This window comes from Mesoplodon mirus, assembly GCF_964341445.2.
Source record: "Mesoplodon mirus genome assembly, contig: SUPER_3_unloc_18, whole genome shotgun sequence".
NCBI classification, from domain to species: domain Eukaryota; kingdom Metazoa; phylum Chordata; class Mammalia; order Artiodactyla; family Ziphiidae; genus Mesoplodon; species Mesoplodon mirus.
The window spans coordinates 171,067-176,832 of record NW_028295574.1 but is presented as its reverse complement, the minus strand read 5'-3'; positions in this window follow the sequence as shown (position 1 = coordinate 176,832).

Sequence of the window (5,766 nt, the reverse complement as noted above, 5' to 3'; positions counted from 1 at the left end):
TGGTACGCAGGCCTCTCACTGTCGTGGCCTCTCCCGCTGCCGATCACAGGCTCTGGACACGCGGGCTCAGCGGCCATGGCTCACGGGCCCAACCGCTCCACGGCATGTGGGATCCTCCCGGACCGGGGCATGAACCCGTGCCCCTTGCATCAGCAGGCGGACTCCCAACCACTGCACCACTATGGAAGCCCGGCAGGTAATATTCATAATATTCACGTTTGGGGGGAAACTGAGGCCAGGAGACATTGAATAGCTTGCCTAATGCCACACAGTAAGTAGGTGGCAAAAACCCAGGAGTAAAACCAGACCGTGTAGACTTTCATCACTTTGCTGTGTCACCTTATTATCAGTTGTGGTTAGGGAAGGGACTAAATTGGCAAGACTCTGAACTCAAAGGAGAAGGGAGAAATGAGACAATGAGTGATCCTAGAAACTAGAGAAGATTTAGGCTCAGAAATTTCTGATGATGAGACCCGGAAGATCAAGAACTTGGTTGGAATACTAACTTGGGGTAGTATCTGAATCCATTGAGAAATGGTTTTGTTTTGTGTAAAATTTAGAAAGGCCAGTTGGATGAAGATTAATGAAGAAAAAAGAAGGAAGGAAAAGGAAAAGGTGCCTTAAGTGAGACATAACCACTTCACTCTAATTACTAGGGGTGTGGTCCTGTGGGAAAGGATGGAGCTCTCTCTACCAGGTTTGTCACCAGGATGAACAAGGAGAAACATGGCAAGCATTGTACTCGTTTTGATGATCCCTCAAAACCACGGCTTCAGTTTCCAAGAATGACCCACGGTAGCATAACTACTGTGTGTCAGACATGCCACTAAGTGTGTTTCCAGTCACACATTTTAATTGGAGAAAAGGATCAATAGTCTATTTACCTCAGATCACACAGAGGGTGGGGGAGCCCGTTTTTAAACCATCTGCCTCCAATTCCAGGTGCCAGGAGCCAGACTCAGCCTACAGGTCTCTTCTGCTCACCTGGAAGTGAAACCATGCGTCATGATTAGTGAAATCCTGTCTTCACTCATCAAGGTACCTTGAACACTTGCATGTCCTCCAAGTAGCATGTAGCATAAGCAAAAAGATGTTTGCCCCGGTATTGTCCAGGACCTTGGAATCAGCTGTGCCTAGGTAGGCGGAGCTGGTTTAGAGTGGAGAGGACCACCGATCTTCCACCTGGGCAAGTGCCTTTTGGCCTTCTGCCATCAGAGGGCCAAAAACTCCAGCCTGAGAATGTGCTGAGCCCTGTAGCCTATTACACCAGCTCAGAACAATGAGGAGCACATCTTTGTCCAATCACCTTGCCTCAAGCTCCCCATGACCCATACTGCCCTGCTTCTTTATTCTTTATCCCACAGATACCCCAAGCCCCTTGTTTTCGGGAAGGAGGATTGGAGACCTATTTTCACATCACTTCCTCGCATGGCTGCCCTGTGAATAAACCTCCTCTTTGCTGCAAACCTCAGCATCTCAGTGTTTTGGCTTGCTGCGCCTCAGACACAATGGTTGGGAGCAGTGGTAAAGGTCCCTTGCCTGTAAGGGAAGCTGGTAGGGCCTAGTAGTCACTTTGTGGATGTTTTCTCCTCCCGGGGGGCAGACGTCCTGCTCTTCCGGAAAGGGAGAAATGCAGGAGCTGGACGCTTGCCCTCAGCATCACCGTCACCTAGGAGCTTCTTAGCAGGACAGAATCCAGGCCCCACCCAGAACTACTGAATACCAGCCTGCATTTAACAAGATCCCCAAGGGAGGCACATCCATGTGAAATTTGGAGAGGCAACAAGCTGTCATCCTCTTCTCCGCAGCTAATGAAAACCAAGCAAAGATTCATCCCAAGCCTACTCTGCCTCAGTCAATTGGATATCATATGAGCTCATTTAATCCTCCCCAGAACCTGCAAATGAGACTGCACATGCCACGGAGCAACTAAGACCGTGCGCCACAACTACCGAGCCTGCGCTCTAGAGCCCGTGAACCAAAACTACTGAAGCCCACACACCTACACTCCATGCTCAGCAACAACGAGAAGCCACCCCAATGAGAAGCCTGCGCACTGCAACAAAGAGTAGCCCCCGCTCACTGCAACTAGAGAAAGCCCGCATACAGCAATGAAGAGCCTATGCAGCCAAAAATAAATAAATAAATAAACCTGTTAAAAAATAAAGCGTGTTTTAGTAACTTACTAAAAGGCACACAATCAGTCAATCTGAGCAAGAATTCAATCCCAAATCTGTCACACCGAAGTTTAAGCTAGTGCTTGAGATTAATAAAAACAGCACTAAATTAAAAGTTCAGAGATATTTTTTATTTCATACTCTTTCACTAACACTCTTTGGAGATAAATCATTTCATTTATATGGGCCTTAGTTTTTACAACTATAACAGTTGGAAGCTTGACTAGATGATCTGTATGTAGTTTTCCAATTCTAAAATGTTCCACTAATTTGGATTCCTACAATAATTGCTCTTGCAATACATGCATGCTGCCACCAAGTAGCAGTAGAGACTACTAGTTCCTTTTTTATCCCTAGTGGGGAGTGCATTTTGACATCAGACTTATCCGTCAATAGTACAACCTGTTAGTGTAACTATAAAATAACAGAATAATCTGGTATTCTCTCCTGCAAAGCAGAAGCTTTACATTGTGTCTGTGAGTCGTATCAGAATCACCTGTAGGTTTTGACACACAGAGGAAATCCAGAACCCACTGAATGAGAATCTTCAGAGACAGGACTTGGGCTTCTGGATTCTGGGGCTCCCATCATTTGTATATTTTATTTCATTTTATTTTTTGCCTATGTACAATATTAGTCACATCCTTTGGAATCTTTAAAAGTTTCTTTTTGTTTTAAATTTTAGAATATTCCATAATCTTCACCTACTTTTCATAAGGTGTTATCTGTTATGTTTATTCGATCTTGTGCTTCTCCTGGTTAAGACTTCATTATTTTTTTTTTTTTTCGGGGCCCTGCCTCATGTCTTGGAGGATCTTATTTCCCTGACCTGGGATTGGACCCCAGGGCCCCAGCAGTGAAAGCGCCAAGTTCTAACCACTGGAAAACCAGGGAATTCCCAAGGCTTCGTTTAAAATGACTTCTTTTCCCACTCTAATTCATTCCTGGGATGGATTTCATGTTTGAACATTAAAGCAACCTGGCATTACCAAAATAAAGCTACTTTGATTCTGATATATGATTGTTTTACATACCATGGGTACAGTTTGTGCTTCTGTTTACACATTTTGCATGCATTTTCAAAAGAGAAACTGGCCTGTGATTCTATTCTTGTAATATTCTTTATAGATTTTGTTTTGTTTTGTTTTTAAGATCCTATACTTTATTTTTTATTTATTTATTTGTGGCTGCATTGGGTCTTCATTGTTGCACGCGAGCTTTCTGTAGTTGTGGTGAGCGGGGGGCTATTCTTTGTTGTGGTGAGTAGGCTTCTCCTTGCGGTGGCCTGTCTTGTTGTGGAGCACGGGTTCTAGGCATGCAGGCTTCAGTAGTTGCGGCACACGGGCTCAGCAGTTGTGGCCCGCAGGCTCCAGAGTGCAGGCTCAGCAGTTGTGGCACGTGGGCGTAGCTGCTCCACGGCATGTGGGATCTTCCCCCACAAGGGCTCGAACCCGTGTCCCCTGCATTGGGAGGTGGATTCTTAACCACTGCACCATCAGGGAAGCCCTTCTTTTTACTTTTGATCTGAAGCTTATGTTGGCCTTATAAATACTTTGAGCAATATATAGTTTTCTGTTTCCTGGAAGATTTTTATGTAAGATTACCAATACTTCTTCCCTAAATATTTGGAAGAAGTTACGTGGAAACCCATTTATCCCTGGAAATCATTTTCTGTAAAGGTACTTAACTATACAAACAACTTTTTGAGTAGATACAGGTGTTTTAGATATTTTTTCTTTGTTGGGTTAGTCTTGTTAGGTTGCATTTGTTAAGAATGTGTAATTTGGGATGAATTTTCAAATTTATAACTATAAAATTATCATAATTTTAACAGCTTTATTGGGATGTCATTTACATACCATAATTTCAACTCTTTTATGTATACAATTCAGTGGTTCTTAGTGTAACCACTAAAAGACTTGTGGAACCATCACGACAGTCCAATTGTAGATTTGTGTCCCCTCACAAAAAACCCATTACACATTAACAAGGTTTTTTCATTCTCCTCAACCCTCTCAGCCCTAGGCAACCACTAATCGACTTCCTGTCTCTACAGATTGGCTCTTCTGGGCACTTCATATAAATGGCACCATACAATATGTGATCTTTTGTGATTGGCTGCTTTAACTTTACATAATGCTTTCATGGTTCATTCATGTTGTAACATGGATCAATATTTCATGCCTTTTTAGAGCTGAATGCTATTCTATTGTACGGCTATTCCACATTTTGTTTCTTCATTTATCAGATTGACATTTGAATTATTTCCACCTTTTGTTTTTAGAAATAGGTTTCCCTGAACATTCACGTACAAGCTTTTGTGCAGACATAAGTTTTCATTTCTCTTAGGTATATATTTAGTAATGGAACTGCTGGGTCATAGGGTAACTCGATGTTTAACACTTGCAGGAACTCTCAAGCTCTTTTGTAAAATGGCCGCGCCATTTTACATTCCCACCAGCAATGTATGTGGCTTTTAATCTCTTTTCTTACAGCCTAGCATGTCGTCTATGCTGGGAAACGTTTCACATGTAGTTCAGCAGGATGAGCATTTTACTGTTCGGTTGAGTATTCTCTAGACGTTTAGTAGGTCTTGTTAATTCATAGTCTTGTCCAAGTCTTCTATAACGTTGTTGATCTTCTGCCTAATTGTTCTATCCATTATTGACCATGGAGTACTGAAGCCTCTACCTAATATTGTGCAATTATCTATTTCTTCCTTCAATTCTTCATGGGTGTTGGTATTTTCTTCTTCATGTACTTTGGTTTTATCTTATTCAGGGCAAATATGTTAAAAATTTTGGTATCTTCCCTTTTTTATCATAAAATGTCCCTTTTCATATCTAGTAACTCTTTTGTTTGTTTTAAAGTCTATATTTTCTGGTATTAGTATAGCCACTTCAGCATGCTTATGGTTGCTATTTGCATGCACCTCTTATGTTTCACTGAACTTTGTGAGAAGGCAGGGCCTGGGAGCTGCGGCCTCACACTCGGGCTCCAGAGGAAGATGTGTGTGACAGACCTCAAACTGACCCAAAACATGGAGCAAAACCAGCCATCTAGAGGTCTAAAAGAGAGCCACTGCAGCTACTAGCCCATAGGTCCAAGGAAAATAAATTCTTGTTTATGTAACTGAGTTTTGGGGCGATTTCTTCCAAAGCATTATCACAGCAAGAGCTGACTAACACCACATCCTCCAAATCATTGTTATGTAAATGGCTGCCACCAGGCCTACATGTAAGGTAATTGTGTACTCAAAATGTGAGAATTCTTGAACTCTTGGTGCCTCTCCAACACAATGTACATGGCTAAATTTCCGCCAGTAAGTTCACTAATATACCACAAAGATCTCCCTAAACTTTTATTAAATGCAATGCAAAGTTCTTTCTTTTCATTTTCTGCTTTGGCATAGTTAAAATGCTTTTTATCCATGTAAATCGGCTCTTGCTCTTTGGCTTCTGTGGTTAGAGTCTTTTGAACTCTTTGGCTTTTCAGCTCCTAGGCTGTAACGTTTGAATCAGCAAATGCCCCAAGGAGAAAAGCTGCAGCAAATGTCAAGCTTGCGTCTGTGTTTCCCTTCTCTCCACAA